The 12,625-nt window shown below is 47.0% G+C and overlaps 1 protein-coding gene across 4 annotated transcripts in view; it reads left to right on the top strand.

Annotated features, from left to right (window-relative positions):
• Nucleotides 1–12,625, top strand: part of LOC107142918 (COPII coat assembly protein SEC16-like) — a 392,435-nt gene that overhangs the window by 313,198 nt on the left and 66,612 nt on the right. The window contains exon 6 of one of the 4 annotated variants that reach the window (XR_007347231.1): nt 5,568–6,077. The exons of 2 other annotated variants lie outside the window; for them this stretch is intronic. The gene's annotated coding sequence lies outside the window, so the exon portion shown is untranslated. Of the gene's footprint in view, nt 1–5,567; nt 6,078–12,625 lie in introns of those variants that run through there. One more of the 4 variants, XR_007347238.1, reaches the window with a different exon arrangement.

The following is a 12,625-nucleotide window of genomic DNA, read 5'->3' on the forward strand; positions in this document are numbered from 1 at the left end:
ATGAAATAGGCTGACAGTTCATTTCCCTTTGAAGGGAACATCATTGTCCTCATTGAACAGATGAGGAAACCAAGTTGTGCGGATAGTATTGAACTTACTGAATATTACCCAGCCAGGAACTGGCCGAGTCCACATCCAAATCTTAAGCCTTTGAGGTCACACCCCAAGCTCTTCCGATATAACAAGAATCTAAGTAGTCTCAACTTTGCTCAGTCAACAGCGCAGAGATGGGGAACATTTGACTCACTGTCGTTGTCAAACTAGCAATTTTCTCTGTAGCTTGTTTTCATCTGTGAGAAGCTCCTGGGCTAGAGACACATTCAGTTGTGAAATGTTCTTTCTGGGGATTGGGCATTCAGCCTCCTGAGGGGATGCAGGATGGGTGATGCCAGAGGCCCCAGAACTCACAAAATTCTGACATCACACAAAAACTGAGCACTTAATAAGTGCCTGGTAGAGTCCTGAAGGCTGTGCATGGAGGAGTCCCCCGTCCCTTGCAATGACCTTTGAGACACACCCCATCATTGTCTCCATTTAATGGGGATGAGATTGAGACTCAGAGAGATTGACTTGCCCAGGATTGCACAGCTGAAAGGAAGAGCTGAGCACCCGTTTGAGGCAGGTGGACTGGTGGGCCCTGGCTGTGTGGGTGCTTGTTCAGTAATAGACTTCACCCGTGGCTTTCAAAGCGGTCCTGGAACCAGTAGCAATGGTATCCACTGGCAACTTGTTAGAGATGCAAATTCTGGACCCCACCCCAGACCTACTGGGTCAGAAACTCTGCAGGTGGGGCCAAGCAATCTGGGTGTTTCCTGTGGGTCCTGATGCACACTCAAGTTTGGGAACCTCCAAATGACCTTATTCTGTTGTGCTCTAGGGGAAGGAAGGGCTTCCACTGGGTGAACTCATGGGTGAACTCTGAGTCTTGGGAACATGATTTTCAAGAGGTGCTGTTGTTTGGGGCTTGTGGACTGCAGCTGAGGGAACACAGAGGCAGCAGCTGTGTTCAGAAAGAGGATGTGATGGGAGGAGAAGGCAGGAGGTGGTGACATCACTGATACCTTCTGAGAATATGATGTGTTGGTAGAAGGGATATCCTTTGTCCACTAAAGCTCTCTGGGGCAAAGCAATGTGGCCATGCTCACGTAATGAGCGACAGGTGATGGGTTCCACACCTAGTAGGGTAAGTTAAAGTGCATTCCCCAGAGTGGAGTGAATCGTGATGATTTACGAGAGGTCCTGTACACCATGAGAAGTTCCCCTCTGTAACTGTCACAACTTCTCAGGATAAGGTGACGTAGAAGCAGGGGAAGAAGAAAAGGAGAATAGTTTGATGGTCCCAGGAGAAAGGGAAGGGAAAAGGAGGGCATCAGAGAGGAGTCAGTGTTGCCTTCAAAGTCCTGTCCTAGAGCCCACGGTGACCTCCTCATGTTGCTTGTCATGGTCACATTCACTGGGCTAAGAGTGCTCCTGTATGTTACAAGCCACGCAGTGTAGCACAGGTGACCTTGAGTTTGACTCCCAGCTTAGCCAGTGATCCCTGGTTCCTCATTTTCAAAATGAGGATCAGCAGGGCTCCAACCGCACGGGATTTGAGGGAAGTTTTCCTAGAGGTAACTCAGGACTACTAAAGGCCCCGTAAGCACACATCTTATCCAAAGGCTGAGAGAGGAGGTCACTCCGCCTTGCCCCCAGGGGTTCTCCCATTATGTGGCCCTCATCCCTACCCCCCCCCATCCTCCCTCTGCCCCAGACACCAGGCACCAGGGCCCATTGCACCTTGACACCAGCTGTTGAGAGGGGGCTGGTGTGGGGAGGGAGGAATGTTTCCTAGGATCTCAGCTGGGGATTCCTTCCTGATTGGTTCTGAGCAGATTTATGGCAAAATTGAGTTTTCTGGATCCTCTTACATCCTTTATCTTTTCAAAGGGCCATCGTTTTATGGATCAATGGCGATATGCCAAGCACTGTGTGACACTTTATAAATATTATTCTACATCCAATTGTCCCAATAATCTCTGTAGAATGAGCATAATAATTCCCACTGTATACATGAAGAAAACATAATAATAGATCTCGGAATAAGGATTTAAATCCAATTTCTGAGCTTGTGTCCTCTATCAGAGGATGTCTTAAATGTCTGCATCATCCTGAAAAATGAACACCATGATAAGGAGCCCCTTGGCAAGGCAGGTGGAAGAGAGTCTTGGGGGCGGGGGCAGTTTGCTCTGAGTTATAGCTGGCTTTTGCTTACCCCGCGATGTGCCTCTTGCTCTGCTCTGGCATTAGCCAATAACTCTATTTAGAGCCAGTGGAAGGGGTGGGGGTGGGGAGCAGCCATGATCGACTCTGATAGGAGACAGCACCGGGCATGGAGTGCACTTTATCTATCAATACTCCATTTGCACAGACAAGGCTGTTTGGGAGGAATGTTGGTTAAGCCACTGAAGGGGGAAATAGTTACCCACTAAGTTGCCTCCTGGGGAGGGTAGATCAGGTTAATGCCAGGAGGACAAGGCTAGGCCAGAGCTGAGTCGCTTGAGAGGACAGTGCAGGGCTAAGGCACTGCCAGCCAGCCACCCGCTCTGTTGCACGTGATGGATGACCCAATAGTAAAAGACAGTCTCCCCAAAGGATCACTCCCAGCCCAGCGCACCCTGGTTCCTCAGTGTAGCCGCAACCCTGTAGAAGATGGTGCTCAGCCCTCAGTCCTTCCTGGCCCCTCTGTCCCTGCTCTGACTCTGCACGTGGTGCCCTTGGCTCCATCCTGATCTCCAGCTCTGGCTTATCTGCTGCCACATAAGAGCCTCTGCAGCCTGGACCCGAGCAGAGGTGTGTGCACGGGCAGCGGCAGGACAAGGGATGGGTCCAGTCTTCACTATCATTTACAAGAGGAGGTTGAACTGTGTAATCTGTGACCCTGGCTCTTTCTCTGTGACTTGACCAAGGTGCTTGCAGTTATCTATCAAATCATAAGAAAAGCTAAGATTTTTGAGCATTTCACTAGAGTCCAAGCACTATTCTCAGTGATTTATGTGTTTCTCAAATCATTCTCACCATGATCCAGTGGTATGATTACCATTATGATCCGCATTTTGTACAGGAGAAAATGAAGGCAGAGGGAGGTTAAGTAACTTGTCCCATGGTCACCCAGCTGGAGCAGGGTTCAAATGCAGATATTCTCGTGCCAGGATTTCTCCTCCTGTCCAGCACATCCTGTGGTCTTTCCAGAGGAGGCCAAACGGCACTGGCAAGGGTGGCCTGAGCTCAGGTCTCTAAAATATTTTTGGAAGTTAAAACTGTGTGAATGTGGGGCTGGGGATGTGGCTCAAGCGATAGCGCGCTCGCCTGGCATGCGTGCGGCCCGGGTTCGATCCTCAGCACCACATACAAACAAAGATGTTGTGTTCTCCGAAAAACTAAAAAATAAATAAAAAATTTCTCTCTCTCTCTCTCTTTAAAAAAAAAACAACCTTGTGAATGTTCACATTGTCTTAACATTGTTCTTAGAAAGGAGCGTGAAGCTTTTCAAAAGGATTTTGGGGGCAGGAAATGGGGAACAGTTTTAGGGGGCGCTGTTGGGGGAGAGCCTTGGTGAGGCCTGGGGAAAACCACGCTGGAGGTGGCGATCTTGCCAACACTCCCCACCCCCACATTCTGCTACCAGCAGAAAATGAAAATGCCCATCTAGAAAAGCCTCGGAAGGGAACAGAAACACCCCAGGTGGTGCATGCAGATGGAAGGATGACAGAGCCCGGATGGGGCTTCCCCTTCCACCAGAGGGCAGAGGGAAGTTTGAGCAAACACACTCATGTTGGGTCTAGTGTTTCTCATCATTAAATAGAGATTTTTCTCTGATATCATCCTCCCCCACTCTACTATCCCAATCTACACTCATGTATCTCCCTGATCCGTGCTTCCCAGATATCTGTCCTGGGGGAAAAAACCAACTCCTTTAAGAGCTCATACCAGACGCATTGTGTTTTATATTTTCATAATTTGGTGTGTAAAAAAAACCATTAAGGAGTGTACCTGTCAGTTTTGCTGCATAACAAAGAATCCTCAGATCTTGGTGGATTATAGTGACTAACACTTATTTTCCATTCTTGTCACATGATGCCCTTGGGTTAGCTGTAGTTCTGCACTGGGCAGTGCATGGAAAGTGAGTCAATTCTACAAGTGCATTTGAAAAGGCAGCCTCTGCAATGTGCTATTCTCATGGGAGCAGGCAGGAGTGCAAGAGCCTGACCTCAGTGCTGCAGTCACCTTCAACTTCTGTGGGTCGCAGCTCACAGTCCACTGGCCAAAGCCTTTCACTTGGCCAAGCCTGACAACAGGTTGTGAAAACCAAGAGGCATTTCAGGGAGATGTGGCAAGAGTGGGAGTGCGTGGTCCTCTCAGGAGGACTGAAGTTCAGTGCAAACTCTCCTAAGGGGTTGGCAATCATTCTCATCCCAGGGCCCCTCTTCTGCTGTTTTAATTCAATATACCAGAGGTTGTAATAACAGTAGTATTCGTGATGGTGATGAGGACGATGACACAAAAACAATAGCTGACATTGTCTGCTTCTTATGATCCAGACACTATGTTCAGACCTACAAATGATGTTGTGTAAGACATAATGACAATTTTGACATCTGTGAGATAGGAACGGTTAGACCCTCTATTTAATAAGTGAGGAGATAGAAGCTCAGAGAAGTTCAAACACTTCCCCAGGCCACACAGCTGGTAAATGACGGATCAGGGATATGGATCCATGGTGTGTGATCCCTGACCCCTTTGTCATTTTCAGTTCCTCAAATATGTCACCCCTACCTCAGGCCCTTTTCCTTTCCCTCTCTGGATCCTAAGTGACACTTCCTCCCATCCATTCACTTCATTTTTGAAATTTCAGCAGCAATGTCACTTCCTCGGAGAGGGTTCCTGACCTTGGCCTCTGACTAACTCACGTTGTGTGTTTCTCAGCCTTGCTTCGTCTCTGCTATGGGGACTTGCTTAATGGAGGGACCAACCTCCTGTCCTTCGCCTGTCCTCATAACACCTCGGGCTGCCTTGGGCTTTCCCATGAATGAGAAGCCATGGGGACAGCTGGCAGAGATCCCTGTGCCCCCCTGCTGGAGCTGGCCTATCCATCTAGACCCTTGGACTGTGCCTCTCAATAAAGGCTAAGCCAGTCAGCTTGACGGCAGGCCCCATCGTCTTGAGAGCCCAGCCTGAGGGCCACCCAGAGCTGGCTCTGCTTTTTCTCTCCTCCTAGTGCCCAAAGCTCTTCTCTCATACTTTTACTCCAACTGGCAATCTATGAAGTTACTGATCACAGTGTGTTTTCATGTGTGTGATTATCGGTCTAACAGTAGCCTCTCTCTATTTGCTGGAATTCCAGGAGGACAAAGATTGCCCAGCACTATTTACAGTGTCCCATGTTTTTAGCTCACGCCCAGCACACAGTAGGCCCTCGAATCTTGTTCATAAGCATGTGTACAAGACTAAGTCGTAATCCTCACTTGGTTTGTCCTGCTTTGTCATGTTATTAAAGGTCTCTAAGTTTCACTTTGCTTCCTTTTTAGAAAAATGGAATTGAGAACCTACTTCAGATGTCCTGAGACACAAATTGAGGTAAACGCTGATGTTCAATAACTGTTGATATTATACGAGACCAGTGGCCAGCATTCTTCACCTGTAAAGACCAAACAAGAGATATGTTATACTTGGTAGGCCAGATCATCTGTCACTAAAATTCAGCCCTGGCATTGAAGTGTGAAAGAGCCATCGATAAAATATAAACAAGTGGTTGCAGCTGTGTAACAAAAAAAACTTTATTTATATAAACGGATGGATTTAGCTTGGGAGGAAGTCCACTGACCTCTGTCCTCTATGATGTGAGCAGTGTGGGTCTAAAAGGTGCTGATCCTCATTAGCAGATGGCAAATGTTCTTGAGCTTCCTGGCTATCAAGAATTCATTTCAGGGTCTGGGGTTGTAGCTTAGTGGTAGAATGCTGGCCTTGCATGTGGGAGGCACCATGTTCGATCCTCAGCACCACATAAAAATAAAATAAAGGTATCGTGTCCATCTACAACTAATATATATATATAATATATATATATATATATATTTTTTTTAAGAGAATTCATTTCTTCCCACTGTTGAGGATGAGCAATATTTTCCTGGCAGTGACAAGGTGCTTGCAGGGAAGTCTGTTCTCAGGGTTTGTGTTTGTTGACAATACTTAGCTTACAAGTATGAGTGGTGAGAGCCCGCCCACATATTTCCCCTTAAATTCCTTGTTTCCTAGTAACTGAACACCTTCTCTCCACCTCCAGAGCTGGTCTGTGGTGAGAAAACTCAGAACTTGAGAGCCTGGAGCGTAGCTTTTTTTCTACATGGAACCTTAGTAATCTATCTATCTGGAATAAGTCATTTCCTGCAAAGGTAGTAAAAAGATGGCCCAGTTTTTTTTTTTAATTAATTTGGTGGGGTCTTAGGAGTAGAAGAAATCATACATGTACAGGTATCGCTGTGGGAGAGGCCTGAGGCACCCAGGGAGACAGTCCCTGCAGAACCCCATGGAATGGGGTAGCTATGGCTCCTCCTGGGAAAATGAGAGTGTCACTATAGAAGAAGGAGTAAGGACACTGGGGATCTAAAGAATGCATCTGGATTGAGCAAATATGAGTTGTCTGCCTAACCTCTCGTGCAGATGAAAAGGGATAATGTGAAAAGAACCTTGCCCAATGCCTGGCACAAAATACACTTTAAATAAACGGGTGCTATATGTTTTCACCTTTCTTCACTATAGTTATTAGTGAAACCTGACACTTCTGAAATCCTAACAGGGTTGAGCCTGTCAGAGCTGATCACATGCATGCTGGACTCTGATGCATGCCTTTAAGGACCTCACAAGGACCTTCAAGGACCTTTCAGCAATGTTTCTCCTCAGGGGTCAAAATGGCTGCCTCAGTTCCAAGCATCCTTGCTGTATTCTCAAGGTTCACCCCTGTTTTGTTCACCAGATCATCATGTAATTGGATGGGCTAAAGTACACCATCTATATTTATTGGGTGTCTTACTCAATTTTCTGTTGCTATATCTGGATATCACAGATTAGATTATTTATAAAGAATAAAGGTTTATTCATTCCGCGGTTCTGTAGACTGGGAGGTCAAAGTCGAAGGGCTGTATTTGGTGAGGGCCTTCTTGCTGATGCAGACTGAAGATTCCCGAAGTAGGACCGGGAATCATATGGTGAATGGGATGCATCCCTGAGACAGAGCCAAACTGTCTTTTTGTTTGTTTATTTGTTCGTTTGGTTTTGATATGAGGTCTGGCCCTTTTGCCCCGGCTGATCTCCAACTCCTGGGATCAAGCAATCCTTCCACCTCAGCCTCCTTAGTGCTGGGACGGCACCATGCCTAGCTCCAGGAGCTTTTAAAACAGACACGCTCTCAAGATAATACATTAGCTCACTAATCAGGGATCTATTAATGGGCTAATTCATTCAGAGTCCTCACCACTTCACGACCTCTTCAAGGTCCCACCTTGTCCTCCTCTTAATCTCTTAAAAGGGGGATTAAATGTCAACATGAGTCTTGAGGGGGACATTCCAACCATAGCACTGGGGATGAATAAGTGAAGGAATGAATGAATAGCAGGCTGCTCTTCCTCTTGGATTTCCCCCATGTATTCTTTTGGTTTCCTCTTTTCTGAGCTGGGTGTGGGTGGTCATGGGGATATTCTTCCTGTCTGAAGATGACTCTTCCTAAGTTTGGTAACAGGGTAAGGGATACATATGGTCTATAGCACTGTCCCATTGGGCCTTGATGGGGGCTGGTCAACATGTTTGAGGCGTGGGCAGCACACGTGGACATGACTTAGCCCTTTCCAGCAAGACTGGAAGTCAAGAAGAGCTCGTTCCCTTTGATGCTGTCTCTGGGCAGTTTCCTGTGGCCTTTCCTTCCCCCCCTATTAGAGGGTCAACACAGTAACAGGGATCCTCAGAAACTCAGCAAAAGAAACCGTTTGAAATGCTCCTAGTACCTCGGAAGCACTTGTTATCAAATGTTTCATGAGATGATTACAAACTTCTTCTACCCAGCTCATAGCTCAAGAGATCTGAATGCCTTTTCTAGGTATCACTTTGCTGGTGAAGTTTCAATGAAATAGTGGAAAATATTTCTTTCAATAACTGAATTCATAATTTCATTATGTATCTGAAATGGAGAATTTGTGTTCATATCAAGAATATAAAGGAGACAGAAGGACAGAGGGGACCTGATCTAATGGCATCTACCTCTATTACTCATTAGTATGGCACCTGGGCACATTGGTAATGTTGCCAAGCCTCCTTTCTGTCTGCAGTGCGGAACAATAATGGCGGGTGGGTGGTTCTGATGGTTTCTGGCATGACCGAGGGCTCAGCGAATGATAACCACAGTGGTTTTTGTCAACATTTGGTGTTCTTCAGTTAATTATTACAATGAACATGTTTTACAGAAACAGCTGCAGTCATCACCTTTGAAAAGCAGGCTATCAGATACAGTTAGCCATGGGCTGCAGGAACCTTCTGTGTTATATTCTTGGCAGGGTGCTGGTCACCAGGACTATGCTAAGCACCCAATGGTACCTCAAGTTGTTAAATGATTTTTCAAAGTCAACTAAGGGTGGTTTGGAAACACTGGTAGAATTGACATCTCTTTACACAAATCAGTTTGTTTGTTTGGGGGGTTAAATTGACCAATGATATCATGCAAAATGGTCACTTTGGGTTTCGGGCATTGATTCCATCATGCAGTTGGGTGTTGTGTAAGCATGTTGTGAAGCATGGAGTTGTGTAATGTGGCAGTCTGCAGAGTTGGGAGGCCCAGGAGCTGGACCGTGTTGGCCTTACCACTCCTGTTTGCAAACACCCAGCTCTTCCGCAAGTCCTCTCGCTATTCTGGGATCCCACTCCCTGATCTCTGGGGTGAACAAACACCCGCATCCTTCAGCTGGTTTTGCAGACTACAAGATGTGATAATTTTTCTGTAGCAATTATTGTTAGCCTGGTGTGGTAGGTGAGATTTTTCAAAGGCTGAAACTTCCTTGCTTAAGAACGATGAAGATGACTGTTCTACCATCAGTTCCTTCTACCTCCCCAAATAAAATGAGATATAAGAGGGGGTGTTAAAAACAGCTCTACCTTAATCACCAGGAAGTCTGAATAGACTAATGTGAAAGTTTGGTTCCTCTGAGAAGCACCTGATTAGATGTGCATGGGACTTACTGGAGGAAGCGCTTATGAAGAATAAGAGGGAGGGAACAGGAAGAGTCAGGGAGCCTCAGACCCAATGCCATCTCACACCTGTGAGAGGAGGAAGAAGGAAGGAGGTTGTGCAGACAGAGGCTCAGAGTGTTTTGCATCTCTGCATCTGGTATCTGGCTAAGCCGGTGGGAGTCCTTGAGCCGAGACTGCCCTTCAAGGAGGGACTGTGCCTGCAGGTCCTGGGGCAGAAACCTCGCTTGGTCCCTTGGCTGGGAGCACTGCAGGGCTCTGGCAGCCAGCTGGGACACAGTCCACTCCTGACCTAGCAGGAGATGTGAGCAGTATATTTTCAGGGCCACCCACTAAGCTGGAAGAGATTTTCTATTTGAAAAAAAAAAAAAGCAAAACAGAACATTTGTGATAGTATAGATTTTACACCCCAAATCAACGTCCCCTCCCTTCCTAGGACTCTCACTTCCTCCTCTGTTTCAGCCAAGCCAATATGTTGAAAGCCCCACCCAGGTCCATAGAGTTCCTCGTTTGACACTGTAACAAAATCAGTATGTGAATAAGCTGTGTGGCCTTCTTTGTTTTACCTTCTCAGTGGGTTATGATGTTCTCTCCTTTGGGTGGAAAAAGTCACCCAGGTCAGTTTGCTCTCTGCCTTGAAGTCTGACTACCATGAATCTAGTTACCCAAAAGATTTGGGCAAAAGAAGAACATCCAAAAAGATATATAATGAAGGGAGAAATGCTGAGGGAGTAATTTTGGAGGACGAGAAGGTTTCATAGGGTTTATAGAACAGACACACTCTTGGGATTTGTCTTTAGCACAGGGCAAAACTTGCATGTTCACCGAGGGCCTGTGCTGGGATTGAGCATTTTGGAGTCACTAAATACAGCTGATCCCAAGATGTTTGAAGAGTGGCTGGGTCCCTGAAACTGAACATCAATTGCTCTTCCTCTGAAAGATTAGGCTGTGTTGCTGAGGAATGGGACCCAGGTGCCAGGTGCTCACTAGCCCTCTGTCTCTCCCCGCTGAGATAAAAGACAGGGAAATTGATGGAATTTCCCAATCATGTTTCAGGTGAGAAGTAGCCAGTAGCAAGTGGGCAGAGGTGATGGCAGTTCCAGACCCGCCCCATCCCTGCCAGGAGACTCTCACGCTCTTGCTCATCCCTTGCCTGCCAGCTGCATACAAAGCATCCAGTGGAGTCGGCAGAGACACTGAATGGCAACCAGGGTCCCCAAGTGGCTTCTGGCTCATTTTGGGCTGGAAATTGGAAAAGAAGCATTTATTGGGTGAAACTAACTGAGTTTCTAAGTAAATCATGGCAGTTGTCTTATCCAGATAAAACAGGAGAGAAGAATCGGGAAGCTTTCAAAGAAAGTGGGAAAGGAGATCTGGGTGGAAGGTCAATGCCATTCACCTTGGCAATCAGTTCTTCAGTGACGTTTTAGATCGAGCACGGTGCTGGGTGCTGAGAATACTGAGAGGAGTGAGATGTTGGCCACCCTTTGGGCTCAGAGTGAGTGCAAGAGGTGCATAGACATAGACTTACGTGTCACTTATGTACAGCCTACAGAGGGGTGGAGAGGCAGGGTGATCAACTCTCTCTGGGGATGCAGTGCAAGGCATCCAAGAGCTTTATGCAGAGGTGACGCCTGACCTGGGCTTTGAAGAACGCAGGAGGTTAATGAGGCATTAGGGACTCAAGCACCTGTGCAGGAAGCATTCCCAGGAGAAAGAAAAGAACAGCAATGGGACTGATGGCAGTTTAGAATCCCTGTCTGCAATCCTGAACTCCACTAAGCTCTGAAAAGCAAAAATTTGCAACTCATTTGGGTAAACCCTGACCCCACAATCATAGGCAACTGCCACACACTGACCAAGGGGAAGTTATCTGTTCTTTATTTATTCCACTGAGTGTGGATGTTCACAGGCACCATGGCAGAAATAGCAAGGTGTTGGATATTTGATAGGTGTTTGACTCGAGGTGCCCTCTAGTCCCTGCTGGGGGACTTTCAAAATTCCAGTGAAAGCACCATCTTACCTTTCTAGAATCTAAAAAATGGTGCGTCAGAAGACACGTCAGGATGCCAGTTCGTAGAACTGTATTAACCAGTTATTTTCCAGAGTGTTTGCAATCTGTGAAGTGCTGGGGTTCAGGTTGGATGGACTGCTTCTTCTGACCGAGCAGCCTGGATGTGGGTGCCGGTTTTCCAGTTCAAGAGCTTCACCTCACCTCACCCCAGCCACCCTGCTCAGCCACGCTGGCACACTTAGCATCACGAATCAGCCTGCATGACGGTTCGGGGCCTTTGCACTTGATCTTCCTCTGTCCTCAAAGACTCCAGAATAGAATTTCAGTCCTGGGCATCTCGGTCAAGCACTCTGCGCTTCACAGGGAAGAGCTGCCGGCTGCTGAGCACCTGCTCCGAGGCCTCCCCTCCTCCGATTCCTCCCCAGGGACCAGCTCTCATTACAGATTGTTTTTAGAACAAAGTGGGTTCTATGGAAAAGCAGAGTATCCAAAACAGAAGGAAAGGGGAACCAAGATGAGGGGAATTATCTTCTTCAATGAGCACTAGCAGTTTACTTGGGCCCTGCCCTGGGCCAGGACAGAAAGGATCCAAAATTTACCTAAAGCTATATGAACATGAAGGTTTGAACTGAGAGAGAGGGGGGGGGGCACAGTGGGAGGGAGGAAAGGAGGGGAGGGAGGAAGATGCCCGGGTATTTAAGGACTGTGACGTACTCCACTCGATGGAGTTGGCAGGCTTTGTACCCTTCTCTGGCTTTCTGGGGAAGAATGAATGCTTCAAATAAAAATAACTGTGGGAGTGAAATGTGTGGCAGGAGTGCCTGGGAACAGCCAGCACTTACATTGAAGGTGCACCCCTCTTACATTGGGCCTTGCTTTGGTTTTTCAAGAGCTTCTAAGTACAGTTGGGTCACCTGTATCTCACAGATTTTTTAATTATTATTATTAATAGTGTATCAAAAAAGGTGTTTGGGTGCCATACAAAGTGTCAGGTCCTTCCTGTACCCCAGGTGAATCAGGAGAAGCTGTGCTGTCAATCACAATGTCTCCCCACCCCCTCCCAGGCAGGTGCATAAAGCCCCAGGGTCTTCTTGGAACACAACTTTGATTCTGCTGAACATCCTTAGGTGTCTCCCTGCATTGGCACGGAAGTTTCTCTACCATCTGAGGCTTTTCCTGCCTTTTTAGTTGCTTCCTCCCTGTTCTGCCGTGGACCCTGCATTCAAATCACTAAGTTTCAGGAAGTCAAGGGCTTCCAGTGCCTGGTGCTGTTCCCTTGGGATTGAAACTTTCCACCCATGAACCTGACAACTTTGAGTACAAATCAGAGATAACAAAGGA

Source organism: Marmota marmota, unplaced genomic scaffold, assembly GCF_001458135.2.
Source record: "Marmota marmota marmota unplaced genomic scaffold, marMar, whole genome shotgun sequence".
NCBI lineage: Eukaryota > Metazoa > Chordata > Mammalia > Rodentia > Sciuridae > Marmota > Marmota marmota.